Below are 18,785 nucleotides of genomic sequence, written 5' to 3' on the forward strand. Positions count from 1 at the left end.
AACTCTTGAGTTTATTTTGCTTTCAACAAAAATAGGGCATTTAGAAGAGATGACTTCAAAGTTCCTTTCCAAATCTGAAATCTCAGAAATGAAATTACAAAATTATTATTTATTAAAAAGGAGGAATAACTTTTGGATGTAGATAATACAACAAGGAATACAATGAACCGATTTAGACTTTGCCTTCCTGTAGTGGGTAATATGGAAATGCTAACACAGTTTCGTGTACTGACCTAAGAACTTCATTCCTCAAGCCAGCACCATGGTGGGGGTGTTATTTAGTCACCAAGTTGTGTCCGACTCTTAAGTGAAAAAAGAGAGTGAAGAAGTTGGCTTAAAGCTCCACGTTCAGAAAACAAATATCATGGCATCCAGTCCCATCACTTCTTGGAAAATAGATGGGGAAACAATGGAGAGAGTGGCAGACTTTATTTTTTGGGGTTCCAAAATCACTGCAGACGGTGACTGCAGCCACCAAAATTAAAAGACATTTACTCCTTGGGGGAAAAGCTATGACCAACCTAGACAGCATAATAAAAAGCAGAGACATTAGTTTGTCAACAAAGGTCCGTCCAGTCAAGGCTATGGTTTTTCCAGTGGTCATGTATGGATGTGAGAGTTGGACTATAAAGAAAGCTGAGCACTGAAGAATTGATGCTTTTTAAACTGTGGTGTTGGAGAAGACTCTTAAGAGTCCCTTGGACTGCAAGGAGAGCCAACTAGTCCATCCTAAAGGAGATCAGTCCTGGATGTTCATTGGAAGGACTGATGTTGAAGCTGAAACTCCAATATTTTGGCCACCTGATGTGAAGAGCTGACTCATTTGAAAAGACCCTGATGCTGGAAAAGATTGAAGGAGGAAGGAGAAGGGGACAACAGAGGATGAGATGGTTGGATGGAATCACTGACTCAATGGACATGAGTTAGGGTGGACTCTGGGAGTTGGTGATGAACAGGAAGATCTGTCATGCTGCAGTCCATGAGACTGCAGAGTCAGACACGACTGAGTGACTGAACTGAACTGAACTGTGTCCGACTTGTTTGTGACCCCATAGACTGTAGCCCGCCAGGCTCTTCTGTCTATGGGATTTTCTAGACAAGAATACTGGAGTGGGTTGCTATCTCCTTCTCCAGGGGATCTTCCTGACCCTGGGATCGAACCCATATCTCCTGCATTGGCAGGCAGATTCTTTACCACTGAGCCACCAGGGAAGCCCAGTTACTATTGTAACTTGTCCTTAATATGTCACCTCATCATAGCTGTCTTTAAATGCCTCCGACAGTTTATGTTTTCCTTCCCCGCTGCTTATGTTGTTTTCTCACTATTTGATTAAATAATCTTAGCAATATTTGATATTTTCATTGATCCATTTAAATATTGATTGAAGCAATGGGAAAAAATCCATATATAAAATAAACTAAAATCTGTAATTCTGTGGACTTTACATTCCAAAATGGGGTTCAGACTATCAAAACCTGAATAACAAAAATATTTAATATGGCTGATTATAATAAATGCTGTGGCAGAAACAATGCAGAGAAGCTGGTGTTATTTGATCAGAACTGATTTATTTCTTATGATAGGATGCTGCTTCTTTATGCCTGAGTTTTTGCTGCTTACTATACCTTGGAGCACCTAGTGAGTTCTTTAAAAAAAAATGGTTGCTGTATCGTTATCTCTCTACATCCTGTTTTTTTCCTTCTAGTTGCTCCTGTACTTTGATAGTGAAGAAATCTTACAGAAATGTATTTCTGAGAAAAAAAAAACCAAAACAAAACAAAAGAGGACTTTCATTCTCACTAGATAAGGTACAATTCAGAAAATGCAAACAAAAAAAATAGTTTTGAGTGATACATTTTTCATTTTCATCACTGATATAGTTGACAGTTGGGTGAAGGGAAAAAAAAAAGACATGAGCCGTGAGACAAATCTCTAAAAACACATATGTGGTTATTTAAAAGTACAGCTCACCCTGCAATTGCATTTGGAATTCAGCGTTGCCTTCTGCTTGCTTTGTTGTTGATAGCTTTCCTTTTCCGCAAGGTAAGAGATACTCTGACCAGAGGGTTGTTTGCTCTCATAAATATTTTTGTTCACATGATGCTTAAACGTTGTTGAAAAGCTTCTGTCAGACCTGTAAATCTGTTTGGGATTTTCTGATTCTCTGTTGCTAACTTTGCATCCTTTTCCATTCATGTAGCTCCGAGGAGATTGAAAAGAGAGCGTTTCTCTGATTGTTTAAATTATTTCTGATTTGAAAGAAATATCTTACTAGAAGCATGCTCAATGATGGTTCTCTTTCAAAATTTGTTATGCAATTTACATGTTTTGAACTGTCACTGCACATTTGTTCTGTTGTATACTGTTATTACCTTTGCTCCTCATTGCATGGCATATTTTATATGCAATCATCAGACACTTTCATGCTCAAGTGGTCGTTAGCTGTGTGCTCTCCAGCTGTTCAAAACTGTTAAATAAAACTAGTCCTCCTGTCAGGAGTGTGCGTGACTGCCTTCGCTGCGTCTTTAGGAACCACTGGCTGGGAGCTGGCTGGGAGTGAACACATGCTGCCTGGAGCCAGTCGCTCTGTTTCTCAGTCCTGAGGCTGCTTCCTGTGTGACACAACGGAAAGGTGAAATAATACTCACTTCTGGCAGAGGCATATCATTTTCTTTCTTTCTTCTTTTCCATACACTTGACATTATAAGCACTGCACACTTTGAAGCGATCTCTCATATTTTTATGTCCTCAAACATGCCAGAGCTAAGGTCAAATAGGCAAGTCACTTAAATTTATTTGGCTCAGAATCCTCTCTTTGAACTCAAAGAATTGAACTGGATGATTTCTGTTTTGTTTTGTTTTGTTTCTAAGTTTTACAAAATGAAATGATTGGAAGCAAATATTTTATTTGAAAAATATGAAGGTAAAATACAAACCTGACATTAGAGGGATTTGTTTCCCCCCAACTACCTGTTTGTTTGTTTTGTCATTAAAATACAGGAAGCAGTGTTTGGTGTCTCGTAAATACTGAGAGATGCCATACTCTCACTTCCAATAAATGCCTCTTCTGTCCTAAAATTTAAAGACCTGGGAACCTGAAGAAGAGTTATACAGAGTCTGTGTCCAAAAGTTGATGTTGCCAAATTTAAAGTTCATCATGATTATCACTGTCAAACTGGCAAAGATTGGGAATGGTAATCCATTCTCTAATCAGAAACTAGAATTATTTGGCTAAAGCCATTTCTGATTCGGCACATTCTCATCCATCCTAATGTATTCAAAATTTTGCACCTGACTCGAACACATCCTTTGGTATCAACAGAGCTAATGAATCTGATGTAGCTTATCTAGGAGAATGCTCCTTCTTTCTTCATACTCCTATCCACTCCCTCCTGGCAAATTCTCACAGCCCTCTTATGATGAGGATCTTTTTAACCCACTAGTGTACTGTTGCCAACAACTTTCAGAAGCGGTATAAATTTGGTCATCAGTCATTCACCAAATCCCTGGAGGAGGGTATTGCAACCCTCAGGTTCAAGAATGTGTGTAAGGCTAATCTTTACCTTTGAAACAGAAATAGGAGTCTTTGTGACTAATTTATTGGATCCCTCTATGCTATAGTTGGGGCTCCCCTGGTGACTCAGACTGTAAAATATCTGCCTGTGATGCAGGAGATCGGGGTTCAATCCCTGAGTCAGAAACATCCCCTGGAGAAGGGAATGGCACTCCAGTATTCTTGCCTGGAAAAGAATGAACAGAGGAGTGGTGGGCTTCAGTCCATAGCATCGTGAAGAGTTGATCATGACTGAAGCAACTGAGCATGCATACACGCATTCACCAAATCAAGTGAAATGTTTTGTCAAAGGTCAGCTGTTGACTCCTGATTTTGAGTTTGTGCTGACATTTTCTGGAGTCTTTATCCTGACTCAGTCAATTTAGTTGCTCAGTTGTGTCCGACTCTGCGAACCCATGGACTGAAGCACGCCAGACCTCCCTGTCCACAACTAACTCCCAGAGTTGATTCAAACTCATGTCCATTGAGTCGGTGATGCCATCCAACCATCTTATCCTCTGTCGTCCCATTCTCCTCTCACCTTCAATCTTTCCCAGCATCAGGATCTTTTCAAATGAGTCAATTCTTTGTGTCAGGCGGCCAAAGTATTGGAGTTTCAGCTTCAACATCAGTCCTTCCAATGAATATTCAGGAACTGATTTCCTTTAGGATGCACTGGTTGGATCTCCTTGCAGTCCAAGGGACTCTTAAGAGTCTTCTCTAACACCACAGTTAAAAAGCATCAATTCCTTGGCACTCAGCTTTCTTTATAGTCCAAATCTCATATCCATACATGACTAGTGGAAAAACCATTTCCTTGACCAGACAGAACTTTGTTGGAAAAGTGATGTCTCTTCTTTTTTATATGCTGTCTAGGCCCCGAAAAAATAAAGTCTGACACTGTTTCTACTGTTTCCCCATCTATTTCCCATGAAGTGATGGGACCAGATGCCATGATCTTACTTTTCTGAATGTTGAGATTTAAGCCAACTTTTTCACTCTACTCTTTCACTTTCATCAAGAGGCTCTTCAGTTCTTCACTTTCTGCCATAAGGGTGGTGTCATCTGCATATCTGAGGTTATTGATATCTCTCCCAGCAATCTTGATCCCAGCTTGTGCTTCATCCAGCCCAGTGTTTCTCATGATGTACACTTCATATAAGTTAAATACGCAGGGTGACAATATACAGCCTTATATATTGGACAATATATATAAAGGACAGTATACTCCTTTCCCTGTTTGGAACCAGCCTGTTGTTCAACGTCCAGTTCTAACTGTTGCTTCCTGAACTGCATACAGATTTCTCAAGACGCACGCAGGTGGTGTGGTATTCCCATCTCTTTAGAAATTTTCCACAGTTTGTTGTGATCCTCACAGTCGAAGGCTTTGACATAGTCAATAAAGCAAAAATTGATGTTTTTCTGGAATTCTCTTGCTTATTCTATGATCCAGCGGATGTTGGCAATTTGATCTCTGGTTCCTCTGCCTTTTCTAAAACCAGCTTGAACATCTGGAAGTTCACAGTTCATGTACTGTTGAAGCCTGGCATGAATTTTCAGCATTACTTGACTAGCATGTGAGATGAGTGTAATTGTACGGTAGTTTGAGAATTCTCTAGCATTGCCTTTCTTTAGGGTTGGAATGAAAACTGACCTTTTCCTGTCCTGTGGCCACTGCTGAATTTTCCAAATTTGCTGGCATATTGAGTGAAGCACTTTCACAGCATCATCTTTCAGGATTTGAAATAGCTCAACTGGAATTCCATCACCTCCACTAGCTTTGTTCATAGTGTTCTGTCCTAAGGACCACTTGATTTCACATTCCAGGATGTCTGGCTCTAGGTGAGTGATCATACCATTGTAATTATCTGGGTCGTGAAGATCTTTTTTGTATAGTTTTTGCGTATTCTTGCCACCTCTTCTTAATATCTTCTTCTACTGTTAAGTCCATATCATTTCTGTCATTTATTGAGCCCATCTTTGCATAAAATGTTCCCTTGATATCTCTAATTTTCTTGATGAGATCTCTAGTCTTTCCCATTCTACTGTTTCCCTCTATTTCTTTGCACTGAGGAAGGCTTTCTTATCTCTCCTTGCTATTGTTGTTACTGAATAACCTCAAATAGATCTAACCAACCACAAAATAGTTTCTGTTTGGACTTCTAGATGGCGACCAGTCTTGGAGATTTCAAGGAGATCAGATCACTTCTGTGGTTATCTTTCTCTTCACTACTGCTCTAACACTTTTCAGTTTTCTGGGTGAGGGGTGAGTGGCAAGGGCACTTATGGACTCCTAAGGAGTAGCTCCCCTGACCTGGAACTTCTTACTTTCCTTGAGTAGACAGCTGAAATTGGAGGCTCATTACTGAACTGCATTCATCAGAGCTACCAATATTTGCTGCATGCTGGCAGATATATCCTAGTTTCAACCTCAGGCTATTAAGTCAAATGCTGATAGGTCCAAATGTCTTGTATATTATGCTGGCAGCTAGACCTTGATGATAGGATGAAACTAAAAAAGATTGGTCGCCATCTAGAAGTCCAAACAGAAACTATTTGGTGGTTGGTTAGATCTAGCCTTCAAAAGTTAAAGGAAACTGTCCAGAGCTAGTCAGACAGTGGAACTGATTGCTGCTTTATGGGGTTTGTATATTTTTTCTGTGCCTCTTCTGTCAACATTCTTTATGTCTAATTGAATACAGACTGCTACAAGGACCATTTACAAAACCATGGCAATGATAGAGGAAAAAAAAAACACTTTTTCTTTGTTTCTTAACTCTGGTAATATATAACTGGCATATTCATAGTTGATTACTGAGAGTAATTCTAAATAATATATAAAAGTCAGAAAAGTCCAGCTTTGACAACTTTTTGTCCTGTCCTTTCTACTCAGCTTAAAAAATAGTTGGATTTATATAATTTTAAATAAAATGCAGTGTTAATGTGCTTCTGCATTTTAGAAACTTTCCCTCATTCAAAGAAGATTTTAAGAAGAATACATTTTATATCTTATGCAAGGTGTTTTCTTATCATGACTGGTTTATAAATAAAGCTTCTTCATTGTAGACAAAATGAAGAAGTTTGCCTTTTAATACTATTCTTTCTCTGTGTATTTGGAGGCTTGATTATTTAAAAAAAGATTATTCATACCTTATAGGAGTGTGGAATCTTCTTGTAATGTACACAAATTTGTTAAAATGTAATAGATGTAAATAACTAAATACCACATTTTGGACTGTCTGACAGAAAGACAATAGGAAAAAATCTAAATTCAGGAATATTAGAAAACCTATTGCTATGTATACAGTGGGGAAAATTTAGTGCTAGCATCTGTGAGAAATAAGGGCTTTATGTTTGTGACAGTAAGGTAAGATTGAAAAGAAAAGAAATTCCAGTGTATTTTTGGAGAGATGTCTGTATCTATACATGTCAGTATACTTTATTTTACTGCTACAAGTGTAGTGCTAATGAACAAACATCAATGTCTATTCCTCAACAAAGATTCAGAAAATAATAATAGTGATCCCAGTATGGTATTATTTAAGTGGAATGAATACAATATTAAATTACATATTTTTTTTAGATAAACACAGTTTGGTAAAAATAGAAAAAGATGCGTATAAACACATACAACTTAATGATGCTGGTTATTTGTAGGAGAAGAAAAATAAGGCTTGGAATAAGGTTTATTTTGATTTATTAGAAAGAGATTTCTGAAGCAAATATGCTGCTTTACTAGCATGTCTAGTAAAACATTGATTTTGGTTATTTGAAGTTTTGTTGCAGCATTTGCTATATTTAAAATATAGTCATTAACATAACCATACTTGAATGAATGGACAATATCATATTACATTTTTAGAAGTTGTTCCAAAATTTTAACTATTAAGCATTCCAGATATGTATAATTTCCTTTCCATGCATATTATTGAGAAGAATGTTCAGATTTTCCTTTTTCCAAAGTATTTATGATCACATATACAAGTATATTATAAAGTTGTATTTCTACTTGAAACATAATTTGCTTTCTAGATACCAATGCACATCCCATATTTTAACATAAAATATTACCAATATTATAACCACTTATACTCTGATATGTTCTAATATTAAGATATATATTTTTTTCTTTTTAAAGGCATAAAGGAGAAATATTTATAGTTTTTAAAGTTGTCTTCAATTTTCATCTGAGAAGAATTCCAGATGCTTAAAAATATTAGAACTTTTAGTGATTTGTGTGTGTGTGTGTGAGTGTAGGGGTTAAAGTCATTGACAGTAAAAGATTATATCCTTTGTACCTTTATTTCACTTTATACTATTATTATTTTTCCAGATTTTTTATTCATAATTTTTTACCACTTGTTTTAAAATCCTTTCAATTAACATGATATTTAATCAATAATTTAAATATCACTATTAAAACTCTTATGACTATACTGTTTTTATGTGCATGTATTAAGTGATAAGCAAGAAATCATTATTTTTTTTTAACTTTATATTTTCATTAAAATTCTAAAATTGTATTAACTTTATCTCTTAAACCCTGGCCTAATTTTGTTCTGACATAATAATTTCAAGGGGATACTGATCCACCTCACTGATAATCATCTAACAACTTAAACAAGTGGTCAGTTAACTGGTCTGGCCACTACATAGAATCACAAAGGAGAGCAATTATATTATTTAATTATCAAAATAATATTTGAGTATTTCAACAGTTAAATCAAATGTTTATCCATGGTCTTGGAACTTAGTGTCTACAGGAACACACCCTTTTCTTCAGTTGGATTTCTTGTTCCTTTGTAGAGGTTATTTTATACTGAAATTAAATAAGTATTTAGAGCATTTTGTCATGCCAGCGATAAATTTCCTATCATCTTAATCATCCTCAATATGTATTTGATAAAATACTTACTTGATTATTTAATTGTGAGTTATTTGCAAACTTCAAAGGCCTCTGTCAAAAGTGTGTTGTTGTTGTTGTTGTTGTACAGTCACTAAGCTGTATCTTACTCTTTAATTATAAAAATTAAAAATTTTAATTTTTGTAATTGTTATTCTTTGTTTTAGTATATTGTATAGGATTGTTCATGGGAAATAGATGGGGAAACAGTGGAAACAGTGTCAGACTTTATTTTTTGGGGCTCCAAAATCACTGCAGATGGTGACTGCAGCCATGAAATTAAAAGATGCTTACTCGTTGGAAGAAAAGTTATGACCAAACTAGATAGCATATTCAAAAGCAGAGACATTACTTTGCCAACTAAGGTCCATCTAGTCAAGGCTATGGTTTTTCCTGTGGTCATGTATGGATGTGAGAGTTGGACTGTGAAGAAAGCTGAGCACCGAAGAATTGCTGCTTTTGAACTGTGGTGCTGGAGAAGACTCTTGAGGGTCCCTTGGACTGCAAGGAGATCCAACCAGTCCATTCTAGAGGAGACCAGGCCTGGGTGTTCTTTGGGAGGAATGATGCTAAAGCTGAAACTCCAGTACTTTGGCCACCTCATGTGAAGAGTTGACTCATTGGAAAAGACTCTGACGCTGGGAGGGATTGAGGGCAGGAGGAGAAGGGGACGACAGAGGATGAGATGGCTGGATGGCATCACTGACTCGATGGACATGAGTCTGAGTGAACTCCGGGAGTTGGTGATGGACAGGGAGGCCTGGCGTGCTGCGATTCATGGGGTCGCAAAGAGTTGGACAGGACTGAGCGACTGAACTGAACTGATAGGATTGTGCAAACTTAACTCAAAGCATGAGTTTATTTTTGAACTGATGAGATCAGTTATATAAAATAATAATGCTAATGTTCTAATCCTTAAATATTTATTTGTTAACTTACATCTTTAAATTAGAAGGGCAGGAACACAGAGAAATATCTAAGCACCCATTTGCACATTTTAGCAAGATGCACGTTACACTCTCTTCTATGAAACTGAATACAAATTATATGTGAGCATGTAAGTTTTAGGAAGAAAACATAAGTATAAGTTATTTAACTTAAAATAGTTGTCATTGTGTATTAAAAATATGAATTTTATTAATGAACTTGTAGGATTTAAATTGCTGGCTGAATAAAATTTGTTGTTTAAACTTAATATTCAAATATCCAAAGTTTCAAGTCCTTACTTATGCTTTTTTAAAATTATTTTTTAAATCTTCAAATAACAGGTTAAAACTATGACAAAAAGTCCACCAATAATTTTAAAAACTTTCACAGAATGTCCTGGGAATAAATCTTAATACTACTGGTTCTAATGAGGTAGATATTACCTGTATTGAAACACATCCTCAGGGATTCAAATGGCAAATTCTTAGAAAGTATTAATCCCACTGAAGTGAACAGTAAATGTCATTGTGGCTGGAAATTTATTTAGAAAAATCTCACACTTGCCAAGTAATAAATGATATTAAGATTTTTTTTCAAAGTATTATATTAAGATGGCCAGCATTCTTTTTGCTTAATGAGAAAATTGCTTTCTTGTGAACAGAACTTTAGGAAATTTTTGAGAACAAAGGAAAACATTCAGAAATAAAAAGAAATACTTTATTTTATATGGAACTAAACTAACGAAGATTGTTTTCTTTCCAGTTATACATCTAGAGCTTGTCACAGGAAGTTAAAATGATTTGTTTTCAAGTTTTAGTCAATCTCCAGGTATTGAATATAGTTAAATTCTTAAGAAACCCTATTGGATCTGTAAAGTAGAAGGCCAGAAATAGGTTAACTGTACAGTTGCCGAGAGTAGGGATTCTGTGCTAGTCAAGGAGAGGAGTTCTTCTGGCTCTGCTCTCTTCCACTCACAATTCTGAATTCCTCCAGTGATAAGACCCTGGGATCTATTAACGAGAGATATCACTAAGAACTGCTAAGATCCTTTCAGAATCCTATGCTTAAATCAGTCAGGATCTAAGGACATGAAATTATTAGAATTTATAGATTTCAATGTGGTGAAGTCTCTGCCTGTGAGACAGGAGCTGATGTGGTCTAATATATAAAAATCTAAATATGAGATTAAGAAAGTGGTAAAAGAATGAATGCTATCTAGCTGTTGGAAATTTTCTTCTAGTTTTTGAGCATGTTTATTCCAATTAACATTCCTAGAAACTGTCACCATTGCTCTTGGATTGGGTTTGAGGCCTCACTAAGTTGACCATGAAGTGAAATTTAGATAAAAAGACCACTTTAACATATTGATCTGTGTTGGGAAGATCCCCTGGAAAAGGAAATGACAACCCATTCCAGTATTTTTGCCTGGGAAATCTCATGGGGTTAGGAGCCTTGTGGGCTACAGTCCATGGGGTTGCAAAGATTCAGACATAACTGAGCAACTAACACTTTCAGCTAATGCATCCAAAAATCTTTTAGGTACCAAGATATTATCACTAACTTGAAACTTTTATTGACATTCTCAAAATGTCCAGTTTTTTCTGTCTCCCTAGTTCATAGTTAGCCTGGAAATTGTCCACAGTATCATTTAGAAATCTAGGGGGCAGATATTTGTGCTGTTACCATGTTTATCACTCAGGTGTACTTAAATAGTTAATCATTCCCCGGACTGTCAAAATTTGAAATGACTCAGGTCTACAATTTGGCTGAAGAGCTATGCATGTTTGTTTTAGTTGGAGCATCATTTTTTCTGCCTGACCAACCACAAGGTTTTCCTGTTATATAAATCATGTGAACTTTAGAATTCTGCACATATATTTCAGTTCTGGAGATTCTATGATCAACCAGCCATTGAAAAATGCACTCTTATGGCACCACTATTAATTACAGAGATTACATTTTGCATCTGATGGTTTATTTATATTATTTTGTCTCAACACCCAAGAATCTCTTTCTGCCATGGAATAAGTGAGCCTATTTACTGCAGAATCTTTTAGCAGCAGTTGTAGCTAGGAGAACAACCTCTACAATATTTCTAAAAGATATTGATGTGCCATCATCCATGTATTTCTAAACACACAGGATAGAAAGCATTTGCCATCTTCTCTTAAGGGATTTAAAGAATAGGTTGAGTGAATTACACACCAGAAAACCACTCTACCATTCTTACTTCTGTAATTAAATGACATTTTTAATATACAAAATGTCAGAGTTTGGGGTTATCTCAGAGTCTTCATTAAGTCTAAAATTTAATTAGCTAACTAAGCAACAAAGCAAACCTATTTATGTGCTGAGGTTAGCACACCGATTCTAAATTTCTGGGAAAGACAACCATATTAATAAATGTTGCATTCTAAAATGATGTACTTCAGTCTTTGCTTTAGTACATTCAAAATGTATTCCTGTATATATTTTCTAGATTTCTGTTGCTACAAATCCAAAATTATTACAATTTTTTCATGCTTCATCATCTCTTCTAAAATTTGAGTTTGTAATTGGTTCCCTGCGGCATGTTGAATTCTGATTCTAATTTAGATCAGGAGATAATTAGAAGTGGTGGAGGATGGGAATAATAAGAATAGTTTTCCCTGTTTAGGTAACTCTTTCAGATTAGGTTGTTATTGGATTTTAAGCAAAAGAGGACTTCTTGGACTTGAAAAGAAAGGCTGTTTCTGCTAATAGGGGAAACTCAAAGACGTTTGGGATTTGGGGGGACACTGAGTCATCTAGATCCTACCACAGTTTTCTGCTCCAGTATTCAGAATCCCTCTTAGTCAATATGAGTCCATTAGCTTTCCTATACTGTGATGGTAGGGGCACCCCAGGTGGTGCTAGTGGTACAGAGCCCACCTGCCAATGCAGGAAACTTGAGTTCCAGCCCTGGGTCAGGAAGATCCCTGGAGGAAGGCATGGCAGCCTACTTCAGTATTCTTGCCTGGGAAATCCCATGGATAGAGGAGCCTGGTGGGCTACAGTCCATAGGCTTGCAGAGTCAGACACAACTGAAGTGACTTAGCCCTTAGCATGCACGCATACTGCGGTAGTAATGAGACTGTGTATGCAGCAAACTTTTAAATTTTATAATTGGTAGGATTAAACTTTTGAGTTTGGAGTTCTGAGTTAAGTCTACATTTATAGGTGATACAAGATTATTTTATCAAGCATAAAATTCCCATGGTTTCTCTCTGTGCCTTCAGCTAAGACTTAGGGCTTCATACTTGTGAATTGTTTCGTTCAAGCTGTCAGTATAGCTTGAAACAACAAATTCACCTTCACAGTTTACACATTCCTTCTGCCCTTCAATATTGTTCTCTGAGAACAGCCACCTGATCCCTCAAAGTTTTGTGGCTCAATGGGCATTTTACTCTAGGTCATAATTTAATTAACTATTTTGCTACTGCAAACCATAGGATGATTAAAATTTTATTTTTAATTTCAGCCAATTTTTTGTTTTGTTTTGAGCCATCAGCTGTGTCTTGTCTTGTAATAAAGTGGACATTTCTTCTATTGCCCTAAAGTTCTGTTGCTGGCAACCACCCCTACCAGTGTGTGTATCACTGAGAATTTTGATGCATCAAGTTTGTAGAGACGAATTCACATATGGGTTTCCGAACTGTAAAAGAAGCTAGGAATCTATTGTTTGGAATTCTTCCTTGGGAGTCAGGAACTATAAAGCAGGATTTTCAGCCTACATTGGAAGACTATTTGAAATAAACTTGTCAGCAAAAATAATGACAAACATATAATACTCTGATTCTTATCTTTCCACTGGGCATTTTCTACTAATTTTTCACTTATTTTTTCATTGTGATCCTTATTGTTTTTTTCTTATTAATTTGTCAAAGTTCATTGAATGAATTACAAAGTCCCTTAGAGATATCAACTCCTTTATCATATATTTTGTGTGTATTTTTTCCCAGTATGCACATTGTTTTTAAAATGTGTGGGCTTGTTATTATTAAAACTTTTACATTTACTGTCTCCTCGGTTAATGTATTAAATTTTTCTTTAAGACCTTTTAAAAATCCCTTAACTGTATTTGCGGTATGCTATTTTCATAATTACCTTGATTTATTTTGATTTAGATTCCATTAGGATCCTAAGTTGTGTTATGTTCTTTTCTCCAAATGTCTCTTAAAAAGTACCAGTCATCTTTTTTCTACTGATATGAAATTAATGTATATTTGGAAATATAGCCAAAGCTTATATTTAGGTTATTTCTTTGTTGTTTTTGTGTAAACAAGACAAAATCCTAGGAGTTTTCTTGCTCCTTGTTCTTAAAGGCAACTGACCCAAACAAGTTGCATGGCCAAGATGAAAGTGAGTGGCATGAGGATGTTGGTGTTATTAACCCAACAACTTCTCTTTGGAGGTAAATGGCAAAAGGTAGAGATATATAGTCCTAATAGAAGAAGCAAATGAAGACTTAGAAATGCTTATTTCTTTATTCCTTTGTATCATCTTCCTTTAATTTATAGCTAGATGTTTCTCTATTCTTTTGTTCCATTTTCATTCTGCTATCTGAAAAATATTAAACAATATTTTCCTTTTACTCTTTTTTTCTTCCAATTTTATTAAAATGTAATTGACACAGCACTGTGTAAATTTTAGATGTACAGCATAATGATTCAGATGTACATCATGAAATGATTATTACAGTAAGCTAGAGAATGTCCATTATCTCATATGTATACAAAATAAAAGAAAAAAAATTATTTTGCAATACTCTCAAAATCTTTCATGTACATTTACTCTTTAAGTCGTTTGGATGTTGTTGACATTCCTAGGTGATGAAGATCTAATTTTACTTCAAATAATCAACTAATTTTATCAGCCAACTTTGCATGTATGCATTTTTCATGCTTTAAATTAGTATCAACTGTTTCTTTTTGAATTTGGGAAGGTATTTGTGAGTATTGTAAAATATCAAATAAACCAAGATCACTTAGTCATCAAAAATACCACAAAAGTTATTTTAATGTCATTATTCCCCAACAACAAAATTCAATAATTTTTTACTTGTTGAGTAAATGCATTTCAGTGAAAACTAAGATGAAAATAAAGATAGAGACTGAGTCAGAATAAAACCTCTAATAAACGTATTCTGTATGCTGTTGCTTACTGAAGGTCACTGAAAGAGACTTTTTGGACCCTCCTAACCTAAAGCATTCTTGACTCTGCCTTCTCCCACATAAAACTTCCTGTCAATTTTTGCAGCTTGTGTCTCTGCCAGTTAGAATAGAGCCTTACTAAGCCTTAACAACCACACACTTTAGTGTAAAGAAACTTTTTAGTATTTTTCTGAGTTTTGGTTCATTGTATTCCTGGAGAGATCCTATATGTAAGCTTGAGGGTATACAGAATGTTTCAAGGATTTTAGTGTGAGACTGGTATCTTGAGATTTGGGTGATTGGATCAGCTATGCTAGTATGAGCCTTTGGGGAATGATGACTCATATTTTGCATTTGTACAATTACTGATATGGATTAGATTAACCCTGAGGTCATTTTGAATTACAAGCTTTTATGAAAATAGCTTAGAAATGGAAAAATAGAAAAATATGCTATAAAAATGTTGGCTTCTCTTGTAAGATTGCATACAAATTAATTAGCAAACGTATGCTTAAGGCCTACTTCTTTTTAGGACTTTAGCCAGGTGCTGATTTCAGTCTTCTTTTTCCTTTAAATGTGCACATTTTGCTTAGAGTTTGCTTTCAGTGCTTAATTAAATTATCCATCTAAATATAAATATTCTAGGCAACTTTGCAATCTTGTGGTTCTTTATTGGCAGATTTCCTCCTCCTCCCCCAGAGAATGTTTGGCACTATGTAGAGAAGGCAATGGCACCCCACTCCAGTACTCTTGCCTGGAAAATCCCATGGACAGAGGAGCCTGGTAGGCTGCACTCCATGGGGTCGCACAGAATCGGACATGACTGAAGCGACTTAACAACAGTAGCAGCAGATATTTTTGTCTGTCACAGCTAAGCAGGGGGCATTGCCACTGTCCTTAGGGTTTGAAGGCCAAGGATGCATTCCATAGAGTGGCCTCCCACAACCAAGAATTACTCAGTTCAAAATATCACCAGTGCTGTTGTTGAAAAACTGCTGTAAGTTCTCTAGGCATGTACAACTTGGCATTTGCAAGGAGCTGGATTTGCCATTCTTTTCAGGAATGGCCTTGCACAAAAGGGATATGGGTTTTAAAAGGATGAGATCCCTTGGAGAGATGGGATGGGGAGCAGAAGGAGGCTATCGAGAGAGCAGATGTACATATAATTATAGCTGATTTGCATTGTTGTTTGGGCTTCCCTGATGGTTCAGACAGTAAAGAAACTGCCTACAATGCAGGAGACCCCAGTTCAATCCCTGGGTTGGGAAGATCCCCTGGAGAAGGGAATGGCAACCCACTCCAGTATTCTTGTCTGGGGAATTCCATGGACAGAGGAGCCTAATAGGCTACAGTCCATGGAGGTGCAAAAAGTCATACACAGCTGAGCAACTAAGCATGGAAAGGTATGGCCAAAATCAACACAACATTGTAAACATTTGAAAACTATATATATGTGTGTATATATATATGTGTGTATATATATATGTGTGTGTGTGTGTGTGTGTGTATACTGCATGGCATTTAAAAAGAGAAAGACATTGCGATTAAACTAGTTTTTTTTTTTTTTAATAAAGAAACTCAGAAAAAAAAATAAAAGGAGATGTTAAATTAAATGGAATAATAATATGAGTGATTTGTGTTTTTCTAAAATCACTATCTTGCTTAGACATTCTTGAAAAAGAAAGCATTCTTATAAGAGAGATGCTAGAGGAAAGAAAGGTGCATGTACTCTGAGCATCAGTGTAATCTGTGGTTATAGCATAGAGTAAATTTAGCTGACATGCAAATGGGTAAACACAAGGTTTTGGCCTTAGTCCAGTGGTCTATTTGATATATAAATTTGATACTTCTGTTTATCTGGAATCAATTAAAGCATCTGAATGTCTACCAAAACATTCTGGAGAACAAATTTCATTTTGTTTCACACCAAATTCTCACAAAATAATAATTGATCATATAATACTTTTTTATTAACGTGGGAAATATTAGTTATGTTTAGATTTTCCGAAGCAATTCCAACCTAGTAATAACTCTTACACTCTAGTGACTTCATTGATATTTATCAACACTAGACTGGTTTTTATATTGATTTATTGTGTACTTTCTTCTCCTTTGTTTTATCATCTTTCGTCTTTAAGAAATTCTCAAGTGTAGAACACGTATTCAGTGTTCTTCCCTTAAAATGCAAAAAAAAAAAAAAAAACAACTCTTGAAAACCATAACACTAACCACAATACAAATGTATTGCTGAAGAAACACATCTGATGCTCATTATCCTCAGAAAACACATAAAATCATTCTCCTTTCAGTAACTTAGTCAAGTAGTCAAAGTCACTCAGTCGTGTCCAACTCTTGCGACCCCATGGACTGTAGCCCACAAGGTTCCTCTGTCCATAGGATTCTCCAGGCAAGAATACTGGAGTGGGGTGCCATTTTCAGTAACTTAGTGAACATTTAAATATTGCTTGCAGCAGAAAAATGAGATAACTAAAGTCTACCTTTTTATTCAACCTGGATAACTACTAAAAATTACTAAAACTAGACCCTCCCTCTTTTTTTAACTTGCCAAAGAAAGCTTAAGTCCATGCATTGTAATGGAATACATACTTATTTTTTTGAAAAAGTATAACCGATAATTATAAGCAACATTTGTGTTAAAAAGTATAGTTGCCATGGATATAATCTGGAGTATTTAAAACAGAAAGTGCGCTTTTACCTTGGCAATGTGAAAAGATAAATTAAAAACTCTATGCTGCTAAGTCACTTCAGTCATGTCCAACTCTGTGCAACCCCATAGATGGCAGCCCACCAGGCTCCCCCACCCCTGCGACTCTCCAGGCAAGAACACGGGAGTGGGTTGTCATTTCCTTCTCCAATGAATGAAAGTGAAAACTGAAAGGAAAGTCGCTCAGTTGTGTCTGACTCTTAGTGATCCCATGGACTGTAGCCTACCAGGCTCCTCCGTCCATGGGATTTTCCAGGCAAGAGTACTGGAGTGGGTTGCCATTGCCTTCTCTGAAAAAAAAAAAAAACAAAACAAAACTCTATAGTCAAATCATAATCTGTATTTGCCAAACATTTGGGTAGTGAATATCTGCTATGCCTGATCACAGTAAGAACCACTTATTGCTTCAAGCCATAATTTCCAAAAGATATGGCATACTCAAACTTGACCACTAAGCTGAATTACATAATGAATCAACTTATCACATAAACAGTATAAAAAGAATTAGTCTAATGGGTAGACTTGAAAGTGAATCCACACTTAATCGGAAATCAAGTGAAGACTGAGGCCTCAGAAAGCACCATCCATGGTAAATAGAGACAGTTTCAGGGAAGCTCCAGGCCTTAGAAAATAATAAAATTTATTCTTCCTTTCTTTGTTTTATTTGATTTGTTGCTAACAGACATTGTTCTGCAAACGTGCCAAGACTGCTTTGTGCATTGTGGCTGAAACAAAACATGATAAATATTAGTTTCTTGTATTTGTGTAGAATATATTTTAGGGACAGATAATACATAAACAGTAGACCAAATTAAAAATAGTATTATCCTGTGATGAAAAATATAAAAGTAATGAATGATATGAAGTGAAGGAAAATGTCTCTGAGGGCTAGTTTTAAGTAGAATCATCAGACATTTTTGAGAAGGTGATATTTAAGTTGAGATGAGAAATGTGAAATGTGAGGTATGTTAAATGTGAGTAGAAGAGCTCTCAGTGCAGAGGGAACAGCAAGCGTAAAGATCCTGATACAAAAATGGACTTGAAGTATTGGGTGAAATGAATGGAGTCCACTCTACTAGAAGATGATCAGTCAGTACAAATACATGAGAAATGAATACAGAGAAATAGGCAGGAACTATATTATAATGCATAGTGAGTACTTGACTATTCTGAGAAGATGGGGCAGGGGAAGAAATGAAGAGCTGTTTAATGTATATAAAGTTACATTTATACAAGATCAGTAACTTCTAAAGATGTGCTATACAACATAGCGCCTACAGTTAACAATGCTGTGTTGTGCATTTAAAAACTTGCTAAGGAGGCAGAGAGCATGCTCTAATCACTTACACACAAGAAAAGCAAGGAGACTAGAAATCTTTTGGAGGTGAAGGATAGGTTTATTATCTTGTTTACAGTGAGGATTTCGTAGATGTATGCATATGTCCAAACTCATCAAAATTCATGCATTAGATATATGAAATTTTCTGTCTAATGTGTCCTCAATA

Source organism: Budorcas taxicolor, chromosome 20 (genome assembly GCF_023091745.1).
Source record: "Budorcas taxicolor isolate Tak-1 chromosome 20, Takin1.1, whole genome shotgun sequence".
Classification (NCBI taxonomy): domain Eukaryota; kingdom Metazoa; phylum Chordata; class Mammalia; order Artiodactyla; family Bovidae; genus Budorcas; species Budorcas taxicolor.